General features: G+C 40.6%; 1 protein-coding gene and 1 non-coding gene across 4 annotated transcripts in view; both read right to left on the reverse strand.

Annotated features, from left to right (window-relative positions):
• Positions 1-15,423, reverse strand: part of SYT1 (synaptotagmin 1) — a 566,654-nt gene that overhangs the window by 106,590 nt on the left and 444,641 nt on the right. The window lies entirely within an intron of this gene.
• LOC132499641 (small nucleolar RNA SNORA18) lies at positions 13,890-14,020 on the reverse strand. The gene has a single exon (XR_009533878.1). It is a non-coding gene; the product is annotated as a small nucleolar RNA SNORA18 (small nucleolar RNA).

Genomic DNA, 15,423 nt, shown 5'->3' on the forward strand with positions numbered 1-15,423 from the left:
TGAAGGGGGAAATTGGGGAACCACTGGGAGGGCAGAGAATCAAAAGGGAGCGTGGCCAGGTTTACCCTGCCCACTTGGGCCCCCGGGAGTCTGTTGAGATCCCAGGCCTGATCCTCTGCCCACTGAGGCCGCCTCCAGCCGCGTGGGTTCTGAGGGAGTGGAGGGAGGGAAGGGGGAGCGAAAGTAAAGGCAGGACATCCAGGACGGCACCCCTGAGGGGCGGCTGGGGGAAGGGAGGAGTTCCTACACCCAGAGTGATCCACCCATGGTTAGGGGTCCAGCGGTGATGGGGGACCCTGGGGAAGATGGTGGGGGGGGCACGAAGGAATCAATAGCAGAATCACTGAGGCAGAAGAAAGGATAAGTGAGCTGGAAGATAAAATGGTGGAAATAACTGCCAGGGAGCAGAATAAAGAAAAAAGAATGAAAAGAATTGAGGACAGTTTCAGAGACCTCTGGGACAATGTTAAATACACCAACATTGGAATTATAGGGGTCCCAGAAGAAGAAGAGAAAAAGAAAGGGTTTGAGAAAATATTTGAAGAGATTGTAGTCAAAAACCTCCCTAACATGGGAAACGAAATAGTCAATCAAGTCCAGGAAGTGCAGAGAGTCCCACACAGGATAAACCCAAAGAGAAACATGCCAAGACACATGTTAATTAAACTATCAAAAATTAAATACAAAGAAAAAATATTAAAAGCAGTAAGGGAAAAGCAACAAATAACATACAAGGGAATCCCCATAAGGTTAACAGCTGATCTTTCAGCAGAAACTCTGCAAGCCAGAAGGGAGTGGCAGGACATATTTAAAGTGATGAAAAGGAAAAACCTACAATCAAGATTACTCTACCCAACAAGGATCTCATTCAGATTTGATGGAGAAATTAAAACCTTTACAGACAAGCAAAAACTAAGAGGATTCAGCACCACCAAACCAGCTTAACAACAAATGTTAAAGGAACTTCTCTAGGCAGGAAACACAAGAGAAGGAAAAGACCTACAATAACAAACCCAAAACAATTAAGAAAATGGTAATAGGAACATACATATCGATAATTACCTTAAATGTAAATGGATTAAATGCTCCAACCAAAAGACATAGACTGGCTGAATGGATACAAAAACAAGACCCGTATATATGCTGTCTACAAGAGACCCACTTCAGACCTAGGGACACATACAGACTGAAAGTGAGGGGATGGAAAAAGATATTCCATGCAAATGGAAATCAGAAAGCTGGAGTAGCAATTCTCATATCAGACAAAATAGACTTTAAAATAAAGACTGTTACCAGAGACAAGGACAGTACATAATGATCAGGGGATCAATCCAAGAAGAAGATACAACAAGTGTAAATATTTATGCACACAACATAGGAGCACCTCAATACATAAGGCAAATGCTAACAGCCATAAAAGGGGAAATCAACAGTAACACAGTAATAGTAGGGGACTTTAACACCCCACTTTCACCAATGGACAGATCATCCAAAATGTAAATAAAAAAACACAAGCTTTAAATGACACATTAAATAAGATGGACTTAATTGATATTTATAGGACATTCCATCCAAAAACAACAGAACACACTTTCTTCTCAAGTGCTCATGGAACATTCTCCAGGATAGATCATATCTTGGGTCACAAATCAAGCCTCAGTAAACTTAAGAAAATTAAAATCATATCAAGTATCTTTTCCTACCACAATGCTATGAGACTAGATCTCAATTACAGGAAAAAAACTAAAAACTACAAACACATGGAGGCTAAACAGTATGCTACTAAATAACAGAAATCACTGAAGAACTCAAAGAGGAAATCAAAAAATACCTAGAAACAAATGACAATGGAGACATGACGACCCAAAACCTATGGGATGCAGCAAAAGCAGTTCAAAGAGGGAAGTTTATAGCAATGCAATCCCACCTCAAAATACAAGAAAAATCTCAAACAATCTAACCTTACATCTCAAGCAATTAGAGAAAGAAGAACAAAAAAAAACTACAAAGTTAGCAGAAGGAAAGAAATCATAAAGATCGATCAGAAATAAATGAAAAAGAAATGAAGGAAACAATAGCAAAGATCAATAAAACTAAAAGCTGGTTCTTTGAGAAGATAAACAAAATTGATAAACCATTAGCCAGACTCATCAAGAAGAAAAGGGAGAAGACTCAAATCAATAGGATTAGAAATGAAGAAGGAGAAGTAACAACTGACACTGCAGAAATACAAAGGATCATGAGAAATTACTACAAGCAACTGTATGCCAATAAAATGGACAACCTGGAAGAAATGGACAAATTCTTAGAAAAGCCTAACCTTCCGAGACTGAACCAGGAAGAAATAGAAAATATAAACACACCCATCACAAGCACTGAAATTGAAACTGTGATTAAAAATCTTCTAACAAATAAAAGCCCAGTACCAGATGGCCTCACAGGCGAATTCTATCAAACATTTAGAGAAGAGCTAACACCTATCTCTCTCAAACTCTTCCAAAATATAGCAGAGGGAGGAACACTCCCAAACTCATTCTATGAGTCCATCATCACCTTGATACCAAAACCAGACAAAGATGTGACAAAAAAGAAAACTACAGGCCAATGTCATTGATGAATATAGATGCAAAGATCCTCAACAAAATACTAGCAAACAGAATCCAACAGCAGATTGAAAGGATCATACACCATGATCAAGTGGGGATTATCCCAGATATGCAAGGATTCTTCAATATATGCAAATCAATCAGTGTGATAAACCATATTAACAAATTGAAGGAGAAAAACCATATGATCATCTCAATAGATGCAGAAAAAGCTTTTGACAAAATTCAACACCCATGTATGATAAAAAAAAAAAAAATTCTCCAGAAAGTGTGCATAGAGGGAACCTTCCTCAACATAATAAAGGCCATATATGACAAACCCACAGCCAAATTGTTCCTAATGGTGAAAAACTGAAACTGTTTCTTCTAAGGTCAGGAAACAGACAAGGTTGCCCACTCTCACCATGATTATTCAACATAGTTTTGGAAGTTTTAGCCACAGCAATCAGAGAGGAAAAAGAAATAAAAGGAATCCATACTGGAAAAGAAGTAAACTGTCACTGTTTGCAGATGACATGATACTATAAATAGAGAATCCTAAAGATGCTACCAGAAAACTACTAGAGCTAATCAATGAATTTGGTAAAGTTGCAGGATGCAAAATTAATGCACAGACATCTCTTGCATTCCTGTACACCAATGATGAAAAATCTGAAAGAGAAATTAAGGAAACACTCCCATTTACCACTGCAACAAAAAGAATAAAATACCTAGGAATAAACCTACCTAAGGAGACAAAAGACCTGTATGCAGAAAATTATAAGACACTGATGAAAGAAATTAAAAATGATACAAACAGATGGAGAGAGATACCATGTTCTTGGATTGGAAGAATCAACATTGTGAAAATGACTATACTACTCAAAGCAATCTACAGATTCAGTGCAATCCCTATCAAACTACCAATGACATTTTTCAGAGAACTAGAACAAAAAATTTCACAATTTGTATGGAAACACAAAAGACCTCGAATAGCCAACGCCATCTTGAGAAAGAAAAATGGATCTGGAGGAATCAGACTCCCTGACTTCAGACTATACTACAAAGCACAGTAATCAAGACGGTATGGTACTGGCACTAAAACAGAAATATAGATCAATGGAACAGGATAGAAAGCCCAGAGATAAACTCATGCTCATATGGTCACCTTATATTTGATAAAGGAGGGAAGAGTATATAGTGGAGAAAAGACAGCTTCTTCAGTAAATGGTGCTGGGAAAACTGGACAGCTACATGTAAAAGAGTGAAATTAGAATGCTTCCTAACACCATACACACAAAAAAACTCAAGATGGATTAAAGACCTAAATGTAAGGCCAGATACTATCAAACTCTTAGAGGAAAACATAGGCAAAACACACTATGACATAAATCACAGCAAGATCCTTTTGGACCCAACTCCTAGAGAAATGGAAATAAAAACAAAAATAAACAAATGGGACCTAATGAAACTTCAAAGCTTTTGCACAGCAAAGGAAACCATAAACAAGATGAAAAGACAACCCTCAGAATAGAAGAAAATATTTGCATAGGAAGCAACTGACAAAGGATTAATCTCCAAAATATATAAGCAGCTCATGCAGCTCAATATCAAAAAAACAACCCAGTCCAAAATGGGCAGAAGACCTAAATAGACATTTCTCCAAAGAAGATACACAGATTGACAACAAACACATGAAAGGATGCTCAACATCACTAACCATTAGAGAAATGCAAATCAAAACTACAGTGAGGTATCACCTCACACTGGTCAGAATGGCCATCATCAAAAAATCTACAAACAATAAATGCTGGAGAGGGTGTGGAGAAAAGGGAACCCTCTTGCACTGTTGGTGGGAATGTAAATTGATACAGCCACTATGGAGAACAGTATGGAGGTTCCTTAAAAAACTGCAAATAGAACTACCATATGACCCAGCAATCCCACTACTGGGCATATACCCTGAGAAAACCATAATTCAAAAAGGGTCATGTACCACAATGTTCATTGCAGCACTGTTTACAATAGGCAGGACATGGAAGCAACCTAAGTGTCCATTGACAGATGAATGGATAAAGAAGATGTGGCACATATTTACAATGGAATATTACTCAGCCATAAAAAGAAACAAAATTGAGTTATTTGTAGTGAGGTGGATAGACCCAGAGTCTGTCCTACAGAGTGAAGTGAGTCAGAAAGAGAAAAACAAATACCGTATGCTAACACACATATATGGAATCTAAAAAAAAAAAAAAAAGTCTTGAAGAACCTTGGGGCAAGATGGTAATAAAGACACAGACCTACTTGAGAATTGACTTGAGGATATGGGGAGGGGGAAGGGTAAGCTGTGACAAAGCGAAAGAGAGGCATGAACATATATACACTACCAAACGTAAGGTAGATAGATAGTGGGAAGCAGCCGCAGAGCACAGGGAGATCAGCTCGGTGCTTTGTGACCGCCTGGAGGGGTGGGATGGGGAGGGTGGGAGGGAGGGAGATGCATGAGGGAAGGGATGTGGGAACAGATGTATATGTATGACTGATTCACTTTGTTATAAAGCAGAAACTAATAAAAAAAAAAAGAAGTGAAAGACAAACCAAAAAAAAAAAAAAAAAGAACTACTAGAGAATGGACTTGAGGACATGGGGAGGGGGAAGGGTAAGCTGGGACAAAGTGAGAGAGTGGCATGGACATATATACACTACCAAATGTAGCTAGTGGGAAGCAGCTGCATAGCAGAGGGAGATCAGCTCGGTGCTTTGTGACCACCTAGAGGGGTGGGATAGGGAGGGTGGGAGGGAGGGAGACACAAGAGGGAAGAGATATGGGGATATATGTATATACATAGCAGATTCACTTTGTTATATAGCAGAAACTAACACACCATTGTAAAGCAATTATACTCCAATAAAGACGTTAAAAGAAAAGGCTAAAATTAACTGTCTACAAATGGCAAGAAAATCTTCGTCCCATTTTGTTGGACTACCCTTTAAAAAAATATGACACAATATGATTTAAGCTTTATGTGTTTGTTCCCCTGTATCAGTAATTATGGTCTTTGTATTTGAAAGAAGTAGTAGGGAATTTAAGTTAACACAATTATTGTGTAAGTTATAATAGCCCAAGAGTGTAGAAGGAGAAAAAAGAGAAAGGAAGCTAGTGTTCATTGCATGCTTACTGGTTCTGGATGTTTTCACATGTAGCACCTTATTATAGTAGTCTGTGATGAGGGTTCTTCTTGAGGTATAATTGCCATTGTGATAGGGTTTTGTATTCTCTATCTTAGGCATAAGGAAATTAAAGTGCAGAGAGGTTAGCTGAATTCTCCAAGTTTGCACAGTCATGAATAGCAGAGGCAGTTTGAACCAAGGTCTACCTTCTTGATCCATGAGTCCTCCCTGCAGCTATATAAATCGGTATGGAAAGAGGGAAATCATAGGCCTGACACGAAATGGACAACCTGTCCTCTGTCTTCCATGAACTGTAGGTTTCATGAAAATGGTTTTACATACACTTTGAATTACCCAAAGCTGGCATTAACAAATAGACCTGAAGTTGGCATTGAAAAGGCAAGCAAGGTCAACAAAGTAATATCTTCTTGGTATGAAGCTAGGTGCATAACAGTATTTATTTTCCTGTCCAGCACCCCATGGTTTGTTTTTCCGCATCTAACAAGTATGAGGGCATATGCTTTTTTTTTTCCCTCTAGGCCATAACATTGCTTTTCCCCACCAAGAAGGTGTACTACATCATACTCTGTCTGAAACTGTGATTTAGAAAATGACATAGTAAATACTGGGAAGTCTCATTCCCTGAATTTCTAGCAGGCCAGCCAGGAAGTCAAATCTCCTTAGCTGTCAGAAGCAGGCCAAAGGTCATGTAGAAATGAATTCATGGTTCAGTCTCCCTCAGTCTCAGGCTCCCCCTGTAAAGATACGTAAGTGGGATTCAGATATTACAGCAGAATATCCAAAGGTTACTTGGTTTCATTGCAGTGGAGCAAACCTGCTGATCACCACAGTTTCTGGAGGTGGCCAGGAGAAGGTTATGAAAATTTGATGGCTACTTAGAATAGAAGTTGGCTGGCACGAAAAATGCAAACGCTTGAAAATCTATGCTTCAAGGAAGCATTTTGATCAATATGATTGTGTGATGGCATCTCAGTGGCACTGAAATTTTTTAACAATATAGTTTTTGCCACATTAACCCAAGGTATAAGTCTTGATCTTTTTATTTTGCCCCATTCCTTTGTAGGGCATGGAAACATTCACCACAGAAACTTCTCTTTGCCAGTCAAGATTTTATTGTAGCCACACAACTTTTCATAGCCCCTTCCAGATTTCTCACTTTGCCAGTGACGAAAGACCTGTGTGATACTGCACATCTCAAATGCCACAGAAGCACGGCAGGGGTGCTCTCTCTTATTTTTAAATGTTAATCTATTTTCACCTTCCTATGTTCTAATTACTTAAGGGCAAATACTACATGCTTTTCTGGAATAATCTAGGGGAAAATTTCTGGGGCAAACTCATTTGGAAAAAAGGAAAAGAAAAACTCATCAGCTGAATACAAGTTAAAATGGAAACCCATTCAATATGTGGGTATTGCAGCTGGCAGGGGTCTTATGAGCAGAGAAGTGAATGAAGGAGGGAACATGTGGGTTTACCTGCATTTTCTTAAAACTCATGGTAGAGTGCTTAAAAAAAACCAAACTTGTGCAGAAACCAGAATATACTAGACTGAACTTTGAAAAAGTGGTCATTTGTTATATCAAATGTACCTGTGTGTGTGTATATTTACATTTATATATGTTTGTTAAAAATTGGACCAAAAATACCATCTTAGCATCCTAAAACAATAATCTCATTTTCATAGATCCCCAAATTATCTTTTCCATATGCAAATATTTTAAAAACCTACAACACAAGCATATATATCTATGTATAAAATTTTATATTTTGCCTTTTCTGCCTAACATATTAAAGCATTTTTCCATATAATTATGTCTAATGCCTAATATTCCATTAAGTGGTAGTATAATTAGCCATTTTCCTAGTTTTGAGCACTAAGCCCTTTTTTTTTTTTTTTTTGTGGTACGCGGGCATCTCACTGTTGTGGCCTCTCCCGTTGCAGAGCACAGGCTCCGGACACGCAGGCTCAGCGGCCATGGCTCACGGGCCCAGCCGCTCCGCGGCATGTGGGATCCTCCTGGACCAGGGCACGAACCCATGTCCCCTGCACTGGCAGACGGACTCCCAACCACTGCACCACCAGGGAAGCCCTAAGCCCATTTTAATGTGTGAAATTATATGTTAAAGTTGGCTTCCATGAATATGAATTTCTATGTAGTTTAGATAGGATGGCCAGAAGCTCAGCTTGTTACTGCTTCTGTTTGCAAGAACTCTACAAAGTGAAATCTCATCTCTGGACAGAATATTTTGCTGTATATAACTGTCATTAAAAACAGATTCTTAAAAAACTGGTACTTTTTTTTTTACAATCTACCTGGTAGAGAAGTCAACACGATATAACTTTTTTTTTTTTTTGCATTTGTGTAAGTTTCCACTGCCTGTGGGCACTTGCCCAAGAAAGTTAGCCAGGGGCTAATATACGGAAAGCCACTCTGCTAAATCAACTCTCCAAATCTATTACTGGAGTCAGAGCTTCAGGAATCAGTTTCTGCTATTTTTCACTGTCAAAAATTGACTACTTTGAAAGAGACCAAAAACCTAAGTACTGATACCATTGTTTGTCAAAGTAATTGTAGAGGGTAGGTCCTACTGTGATAGGTCTTATGAAAATGCAGGCAGAGATTAGAAGTTAAAAAAAAAGAGAGAAAGTACACGTAAGCCTTGATTTAGATTGATGCTACAGCTCTTTTTCTTTCATGGTTTTGCTTTTTAAACACCTTCTTTGATGAATCATCAGGCTGCTAGATCCCATGAGAGATCGCCTTGTCTGTCCCCTTACCTTGAAGCAGGACTATAAATCCATGCCCCAATGCTTATTTTTTAAAAACCCTCCAGAGAGGTAGGCTCTTTGAGGTAGCTGTTTCAACACTGCACCCTGCCAGGAGGGGTGTCTTTGGTTTCCATGTCACATTTAAACACCTTTTTATTTAGACTTTAGTGGCTTCAGAAGGTCATTCTAAGCTACCTCAAATGATATCTTACCCCCAGTTAATGGACATTGATTATTCAGTTCTCTCAGAGAAAGACTGTGGTTCTTCGAAGAGCCCAAAACAGATAGGCACCTTCCATAGATGCCACATCCCTGTGACATGAGGGGAGAGAGAATTTGGCTTGGAAGCACAGGGCTGGTTCCCAATAGTCTCTAGAGCACATGAAAGCATCACACAAATGTAAAGCAATATTAATAATATTTACTGTTAAACTCATAAAAACAGATAGTGTAAATCTTAGACTTATCACCTATTTAATCTACATTTTTTGGGGCCAAATATGAACTAATACAAGCTGAAATATATGGGACACAAAAGATAATCCAGGGACTTCGCTGTTGGTGCAGTGGTTAAGAATCTGCCTGCCAATGCAGGGGATACGGGTTTGGGCCCTGGTCTGGGAAGATCCCACATGCCACTGAGCAACTAAGCCCGTGCACCCCAAGTACTGAGCCTGCGCTCTAGAGCCTGCATGCCTAGAGCCCGTGCTCTGCAACAAGAGAAGCCACCGCAATGAGAAGCGCGTGCAACGCAACGAAGAGTAGACCCGCTCGCCGCAACTAGAGAAAGCCCGTGCGCAGCAACGAAGACCCAATGCAGCCAAAAAAAGAATAAATAAATTAAAAAATAATAAATTTATTTTAAAAAAGATAATCCAAACAGATGCAGCATTTTTAAAAGTAAGAAAATAATCTCAGACTTAATAAGAAGAATAAAGCATAGAAGATGTTAATTAGCAGTTTCCATTCAGGGATATATTAATCCTTAATTTTCACAGTCCGAGAATATGTTTGAAAAACTGATGCTTGAAACGCTTTGGGAGATTTTAACTTACCGTGTACAAATCTTTGTTTAGGTGTGCCAGAGCTTGCATTTTATTTCCATTATCGGTTCTGAGCCCAAGTGCCTATGATTTTATTTGGAAAGGAGGCGCCCAGAAGCACTTTCTTAGAGAACATTGGCGGGCGAGTACGCTGAGAATGGAAAGGGCACTGGGCAGTGGCAGGTCACCACATCAACGCCCAGAGAGAAACAATCCATTACACCCTCCCTGTTGGGCTCCCAGCCTTTCTTTCTGTCTTCTGTCCTGACACTCTAATGGCTGGGCAGTGGCTTCCTGCTTCATGTACAGGAGATCACATAATGTATCGAGCATTATCTTCCTGTAGAAATGACACATGATGAGCTGGTTTTTGCTCCCAGTTACTTAAGTTCTAGCCCAGGGCACTGAATTCATTATGTGCTGAACCTGAGGAGCTGAAAGGGGGTTTGATCCTTGTGATTGTGTACTGGGTTCTTCCATGAAATCATCTGCCGGTGACTTGTATAGTAGTACATCCTGATAAATACTTAGTCTCGGACTCAAACCAGAGGCCCCAAACAGCAGCTCTGGCCTAAATTAACCTTGTTAAAATGCAGCTATCTCATCTCTTTTCTCTCTTGAGGTTCAGCCCTGTTGGATATGAAGTCACAGTCCCTGGGATAAACAATTTTCTTTCCTCCAGCACACCAAAAAAGGACGAAAAAGAATTCAAACTGCATGTATGCTATTTAAATAGGCACCCTTCTGATCCTGATTACTACTTCAGGAAAACCCCTATCCAGTTTTTAAAGGTCACCACTAACTGTCGCATGCTACATTTCTTTCCTAAGTGAATTACCAGGTCCCTTTATACGCGGCTTGAACCATTCCTAACTCTCAACCCCAGGAATGTGACGTGGAGTCCTTGCTCCACTTTGGAATTTAAAAATAGAATAAATAGTAATTAACATGGACTTTATGGCAAACCATTTAAACCTCTGGTCGTTACTTCCTGGTTACGAGATTTCAGACAAGTTTCTTAGCCTCTGTGAGTCTTGGTTTCCTCCTTTGCACATTTAGCGTAATATGTATAACACAAGTCTGTGAGATTTAATTGAGCTAATGTGTTTAATTATTTCATATATAAATTAAATTTGTAAATTGTTTTACCTCCCAAGGGAATGGATCAGCAATTAGAATTACAAAGTTAGGAAATTTTTGGAGAGAGACCATAAATCAGCAGGTGGAAGAGGCTGGGTTTTTGGGGGTGGTGGTGAGAATCAAGGTCTCTAGAAATCCCCTGATAGAAATGATTTCCTGGTGCAGGAAACCAGGTCTGGCACCAACTGATAAGAGATTTTGGAAGTCATGACTGACAATGACACCAGCCACTGCTCATTTAATAAAGGCTAGTTATCCTGCTAAAATTCAGACCTAACATAAAAAGTGTTTAAAAATTTGGCTAAGGTATATGTGAAATTAATTAATTCATATAAAGATGACATAAATTTCCAGGCAGGAATGCTATGATTTTATTCTCAAAATATTAAATATTTGGATTTGAAGAAAGGCTAAATTGGAGAGTGGATGACAGGCACTTAGTAATCATCTGGTTTTGTAAGAGGTAGCTCATGCATTTTCTTTCCCTCTTATTCTTTCTCTTATAAGAAGTAGAGTTTTGAAGTGGCAATATAGTAGGATGGTCAGTGCCATGTTTCAAATTGTAGTACCTCATAAAGGAATCAGCGCTTTTTGGCAGATTCATTGCTCTTTAAAAATTATTTCGGGAGTGACAAAAATATTGAGAAATTCTACAGAGCTCAAAATCTTCTGTATAGGGTGCTAATAAGGAGCTTCTCTTGCTTTGTGATACACAGGGGCTTAGGAAACCCTAAGCAGATAAAGATACTTCGTTTTACAAAGAAATTTCTCTTAGATTCAAGTATACCTTATTAAACACTGCCTGGAGAACATGAAAATGTTTCATTGATCTTTGGTGTCCTAGGGATAGTTACAAGGTAGATGTCCAACTCCAAGTTCACCATCGTACCTGGTATCAGGAAAGGTGATGAAAGAGATGGCAGCAATTACTTCCTCCTGCCGGGAACTTGAGATAGGATGGAATGAAACAGATGGGCAGATGGGGAATAGAGAGACTTGGAACCAGAAACATGTGAATCCTATGTGGATCTGTCACAGATGGATCTATGTCATAGAAAGATTGACCCAGAAAGCTGGGGGACAGCTAAGAGGGTTGGGAATTGGGATTGTTGTTGAACTGAGGTAAGCTGTTGCAGCCCTCTTTGCACAGTAGGGTGGTGGCCTTACAGTTGAGAGCATAAGAGTAAGAGAAACAAAGTACAGAGTGTGTGCAGAGCGGGTGTGTATTTGCAGACTAAAACATCATCCCTAAGGCAGGCCTTGTAACCTCTTTTTCAGTTAGAGGCAATCCCATGGGATGGATGATGTGTGTCTGGAGTCGGACCATGTCTGAAACCCAGGCCTCCCATGAGCTGCATGGCCTCATGCTCTTCAGTTTCTCTGAGTTTCAGCTTCTTTGTCTATCCGTTGGGGATAGGGAGGGTACGTACCCCAGAGTGTCACTGTGAGGAATCAATGAGCTAACACACCTGACACGCGTCTGCCCCCCACACAAACCCAATAGATGTGAGTTTAAACACAGTTAAGCTAAGTTTGTGCTCTACCTGTTTTTTCTAGTTAACAGAGCTTTGAAAATACTGTCTACCAAAAAGAAAAAGAGGGCTTCCCTGGTGGCGCAGTGGTTGAGAGTCCGCCTGCCGATGCAGGGGACACGGGTTCGTGCCCTGGTCTGGGAAGATCCCACATGCTGCAGAGCGGCTGGGCCCGTGAGCCATGGCCGCTGAGCCTGCGCGTCCGGAGCCTGTGCTCTGCAACGGGAGAGGCCACAACAGTGAGAGGCCCGCATACCGCAAAAAAAAAAAAAAAAAAAAAAAGATAACATAATTTCCCCTAAAATTAGGCAATCCTACTGTGACACTCAGGTTCCACAGCCTGGATGTAATTTTCAAATGTGCCCTCAATATAAACAAAGCATCAACATGATGGGGCTTGGAAAGCCAATGACCTCAAGAAGCAGCACACATCTGTCCTCAAATTCTAAGTTAAACATTGATGGTAATTTTTTTTTAAAAATCAGGCAAGCATTTCAAAGGCTGCTGTCTACATTCTCTCTTTATGACTTAGGCTATCCAAAAATATGTTCAAAAATCAAAACACAAAACTCCAGACTCTTGACCTATTTGAATATTCTAAGCTCACTCTATTTTTGCTTTCTGACACTGAGATACAATTAAGAACAGACAATTCCTGACACTGTGCTGGTTCCTAAAAGACAGTTCCCCTCCGCTCTCTTTAAACACTAGCAGAAGGAGAAAATTCAGGGAAGCTCCTTGTCTTAATATTGATTTATACATGCAGAAGTACCTCCTTAAACTGAAGAGCAGTTGGTTAACTTTTGCTAAATAACCTCTCGCCACATTCCAGAGTGTTTGCAGCTTAGAGAATGAGGAGACGTGACTAGAAGTATTTTTAAAACAAAAAAAAATTTTTTCCCTTCTTTTTTTTTTTAAAGTTTTTTTTATGTGTAACACAGACAAAGTTATTTAAGTCAATAAATTTTTAAGGAATTTCACACGTTCTGATTCTTTTCACTGAGAATCACCTTAGTTCCTCCGAACTCATAATCTTCAAGATAAAATAGCCCTTTCAAAAAGAAGTTATCATGTGAGTCAGCCCACAATTCTTTTAGTTAGGCTTCTTTGATCTCCAGTGAAATATGGACACACTTCAAAATTCCCCACCTCTAATCTTTGGGATCCAATTTCCTCAAGCGATTTACTTTAGGACCATGTTTAGGGTCAGGAGATGGACTTGCCTGGTTCTGACAGGCAGACCAGGGTTTTTTAGAGGGTTTGACACCCTCTAAAAATGTATTAGGTTCAAATCGTATTCACTCCTAAGCCATCACACCCTAGAACAGTACCGATCATTGGGATATGACAATACCTAAGGTAAAATGTTGGTTAGGTTTTTCATAGTTTACTTGGCAGCTCTGTCTTTTTTTTTTTTTTTTTTTTTTTTGGCTGTACATGGGCCTCTCACTGTTGTGGCCTCTCCCGTTGCGGAGTACAGGCTCCGGACGCGCAGGCTCAGCGGCCATGGCTCACGGGCCCAGCCGCTCCGCAGCATGTGGGATCCTCCCGGACCGGGGCACAAACCCGTGTCCCCTGCATCGGTAGGCGGACTCTCAACCACTGCGCCACCAGGGAAGCCTGGCAGCTCTGTCTTGTAGTTCTTTCCCACAGATCTAACATGTAGTTCTATGAGTAAAGGAAACCACACAGTTAATCTATGAGGCGTTTCCAACGATGTAGGTTTACAGAAAAAGCCCCATCGGGATAGACCTCATCTTTTTTCCCTTCTAATAGAATTGTCTGTAGGGCCTCACATTTCACTCATAAATCCTCATCTCTACACTCCAGTGTTATCTGAAGTCCAGAAAATTTTTCTTGCATATAATCGAATTATGTTCCACCCGAAAACAAAAATACTGATTTAGAAGGTGCTTTCAGAAAGGATGTTGAAAGGAGGGGCTCATGTTAGGATGCAGGGCATTACCTCTGAGAACACTGTTCTCTAAGCGTTTTAGATGGTTTGCCCAAGGCTGGGTTTGCTGTGCTCTGGGTTCTCCTACTGCCCGGTGCTGTCCTGTGTTTTCCAGGCTGGACTCCCGCCAGCTCCTGGGGGCCAGGTAAGACACTGTGAGCACCCTGACATACATGCCTGCTTCACAGTCTTGCTGTGTTCCATCAGGGAGAACATAACTGCACATTATTAGCAACTTGAGGGACATTTAAAAGGGAGCAAAAAAGCACTCTAAATGGTTTATTTGTTCCCTGAGTTCTCCTGAAGAGATAAAAAGAGAGAAGAGAGGAGATAAGGCTGGCAGGGGGCGCCAAGGGCCAGAAGTCTTGTTTGCAGTAGACTGACAGAAACCTCCCAACAGTCTTCCCAAAAGCTTAGGTGCCATTCCTCCTTGTCTTCAGGCACTTGAAATCTGGAAACGGTGGACAGGAGTGAGTGAAAGAGATACTGAGACTGTTAGTGGTGCTACAGTGCGAGGAAACACACTCCTGAAACTGCTGGAAACAAAGAATCTCCCCCCCCCCCCCCGCTCCACCCCCACAGAGCAAGTGATTTTCTACTCAATGTATCTGTTTACTTTAGGAATTCATTTGGCATCAGACAGACCTGGGTTTCAAAAATAACTTTTTAGGGCCTCCCTGGTGGCGCAAGTGGTTGAGAGTCCGCCTGCCGATGCAGGGGATACGGGTTCGTGCCCCGGTCTGGGAGGATCCCATATGCCGCGGAGCGGCTGGGCCCATGAGCCATGGCCTCTGGGCCTGCGCGTCCGGAGCCTGCGCGTCCGGAGCCTGTGCTCCGCAACGCGGGAGGCCACAACAGTGATAGGCCCGCATACCGCAAAAAAAAAAAAAAAAAGAAAAAGAACTTTTTAAAGGCCACATACTGTAGAATTACGCTGATAGGCAGTGTCTAGAATAGGCATCCATAGAGACAGAAAGTAGATGAATAGTGGCCTGGGGATGAGGGCTGGGAATGGGAATGATTGCACATGGGCACAAGGTTTCTTTTTGGGGTGATGGAAGTGTTCTATAATTAGGTTGTTCTGACAGTTGCACAGCTCTATGAATTTTCTAAAAATCATTGGGAAAAAAACAAGAAAAATAACTTTCCAACATGTAAGTACATATCGTTGTACACTTTTCAGCAGCATTTTACATATAAGGAAACG

The sequence above is a fragment of the Mesoplodon densirostris genome, chromosome 11, assembly GCF_025265405.1.
Source record: "Mesoplodon densirostris isolate mMesDen1 chromosome 11, mMesDen1 primary haplotype, whole genome shotgun sequence".
NCBI lineage: Eukaryota > Metazoa > Chordata > Mammalia > Artiodactyla > Ziphiidae > Mesoplodon > Mesoplodon densirostris.